The sequence below is a fragment of the Austrofundulus limnaeus genome, unplaced genomic scaffold (genome assembly GCF_001266775.1).
Source record: "Austrofundulus limnaeus strain Quisiro unplaced genomic scaffold, Austrofundulus_limnaeus-1.0 Scaffold72, whole genome shotgun sequence".
In the NCBI taxonomy this organism is placed as follows: domain Eukaryota; kingdom Metazoa; phylum Chordata; class Actinopteri; order Cyprinodontiformes; family Rivulidae; genus Austrofundulus; species Austrofundulus limnaeus.
Window position 1 is genome coordinate 442,538 of NW_013952474.1, and position 2,964 is coordinate 445,501.

Here is a 2,964-nt window from a genome sequence, read left to right on the forward strand (position 1 = left end):
CGTGACCTTTTCTCCTTTATCCACAATTTCCTCTTGAAACTTTTCTTCTATATTTTGGTCCTTTTACTTTACCTGCTGTATATATACAGTATATATATATCAATAGCTCCAGAGCTGATTTACTAAATATCACATTTGATTGTTTTCAACCCATATTTTGAGCAGAACGTAGAAACAAATAAAAAATGCAACTTTATTTTCACACATTGTAGCATTTTAGCCTCTACACTAAGTTTCATTCTGAACTGTAACCCATTATCATCACAATCATCCCCAGAACACATTGTGTCAGTAATAACATGGCGACATGTTTAAGTGAAAAATGTAACTAAAATGTACAGTTTTTGAGAATTTGTATGTGGTCACATGACACAAACATCAACTTTCAGTAAAAGAGAGAATTACCATATTAAGGCCAACATGTGACAGTAGTAAGAGACCCCTTTAACACAAGAACATAAGTAAATAAACAGACTAGGGTGAGTTTCAATTGAAAGAGTGCACATCGCTAGTTTTAAACTACATGTAACCATTGGAATCAAATATTGTGTGCACAATATCATGAAATGTCAAGATCTGAGTATGTGTGAAGTAGGGCTGGGCGGTATGACCCAAATTTTATATCAAAATATTTTCAATGATTACACTGGTTTTACCGTATTTTTTTTCCTCACAGCTCTGCTGATAATAAAATGTACAAACTTTGCTAATTGACTTTTTTCTTTTACTGTACCTCTGTATCACTGTTTCYCTCCTCTTGTATATCTTTTCTTATTTGCCTGGTTGTAGACAGTAATCATGCATTTAAGTCAGATCATGAAGGGTTGAGAAAAAAATCATTATCTGGTCTATCGTTACGTGTTAATAAAACTTAAAAAGATGACTCACCTTGCACACCAGTCAACTCCGCTACACTACAAAACTACTTCCCCCGGGCTTTTCACAATAGAAGCACGCTAGAGTCTCCATGCAATAACGTCTCCATTTTAACGTAGGGCGTTAAATCTAACTGTGCATGTTACTGAAGAGTTGTTTACTATTCACCGATGGTGAAAACGGGATAGTGTTTTTTTTACGTCAGACCATATAAGCAGCTGAAACACACCACCCGCCACCAGTTGTTCCAACAATAACGTTAGTATGCTAATGCGCTTAGCGGTGCTGCGAGGAAACATGTCCCCAGGGAAACAGTTCACTGGCGGCCGTGACGAAACGTTCCGCATGTGTTCAGGCTATTTACACCGGTATTCAGAAACGTCATATCATAACTGTTATGGACTAATTATAACTAATTATAAGGGAATATGCTGCTCCAGCACCACATGGCTTTGAATCTTTTGTTGGCTTCGCAGGGAGGGCTCTGTCATGTGATCGGCCCGATGTGCTGCTCGTACCTCCCTGATGTCTCTGGAAACATTTCTATGCCTATTGATCATCTTAATGGTCTGCTCACAGATATGAAAGCAGAAGACCCCCACCCCCCAGAATAGGATAGATTGGGTCGCAAACGGTGGGTGTCAGGTCTGGCTGAGAAGAGTATTAGTCCCCATTTGCTCGTTTTTCTTTCTGCTTCTCATTCTCTCATGYTGTGTGGTGCCCRCCTTCAAACGGTGCCTAGCGAACCTGTTCACAGCCACTTTGCTGRAACATTCTCATCAGYACACTGCTCTCCCCCAGGGCAGGACACGAATGCCTCGGCTTCCTGTTGCTCGGCTGGAACCACTCAGTTTCAGTGGACTTTCTGACAYTGTGATAAGTTAGAACAGGTGGTTGTTTTCGGTTTTTGTTCTGTTTATTTTTTATTTTGGTTACGTTTGTTTATTTTATGATTTTCTAGTGTTTCKTCCTTCTGTGCAGCTTCCTGGTAAAGTTTAGGTGATTGTCAGCTGAGTTTCGGCGAGGCTCCTCCCACGACAGTCACGGTTTTGTTTGTTCCTTTCTGCGTTTGTGGAAARCTGGGGAGGGGGTATTCTGCTACCTCGTACCTGGTACGCCACRAAGACGTATTTGAGGGTCAGTTCACYTGTCTGGGTTTGTTRTTGAGGTCYGGGAGCTGAGATTTGCTGTCTAACAACATCTATGTCATCACAGAAGGACTAGATCTAGGCTTACTTTAGTTTTTGGCTCGAAGTACAAAGAGGAGGGAGAGCCTCTGTTGTTAGACCCATAGGGTTTTTCTTTTTTTTTTTTAGGGTTAACTTTTGTTTCTTTTGGGTTTTGTTTTATTTTGTTTTTTCTTTTCATTTTTGACCTTTTGTTTTGATTTTATTTCTATTTTTCCCTTTGTTCTTTTCTGATTTCTCCTATCTTTTTCTTTTCGGCGTTTCCATCAATCTCTTTTCAGTGYACAAGCCAGTTTTGTTTTAATGCCAGTATTAATGAAGTTTGAGTTCTTGCCTTTTTGAGCTCCATGATTTTTTTCATTCAAGGCGTTTTCTTTATTTTGATTTTTTGTTTTTATTAGCTTTAGAGTCTCCATTACTTTTGAACTGATTTCATCATATTTGCATTTGTTCTTRTCTTAGGTTTTGTGGTTTAATTTTTTTCATTTTGGATTTTTCTTCATGTGGAATGTTTGTGGGTGGAATAAAATCTTCCTGAATGGGGTGGATAGTCATTTTAACTGATTTTAATAACTTTATTTCTTCAATTATTYTAAGGTTCATTGAAGTTTTGTGATCTCCATTGATCATTTGTTGTTTAACTTGTCTAAATCTGTTAACTTAGAAGTAAACGCCTATCGGCATCTTCTTTGATCTGCCTTGTCCAAATTTGCTTTACTTAAAGAGTAACTTACCCCAAAATTAACTTTTTTAGCTGATAAACTGTCTAGAATGTGTCTAAAATGGTATATAGTACTGTTTCTGTGCTAATTGTGATGTTTTTGTACGTATTTGTTCAAATCTGTAATATTTGGTCTAAAAACGTGTTTTTGCTACTCATATGGGTAGAGCAGTGGTACTG

The 2,964-nt window shown here is 37.9% G+C and overlaps 1 protein-coding gene across 1 annotated transcript in view; it reads left to right on the forward strand.

Moving 5' to 3' along the window:
- Positions 1-2,964, forward strand: part of xkr6a (XK, Kell blood group complex subunit-related family, member 6a) — a 21,268-nt gene that overhangs the window by 13,901 nt on the left and 4,403 nt on the right. The window lies entirely within an intron of this gene.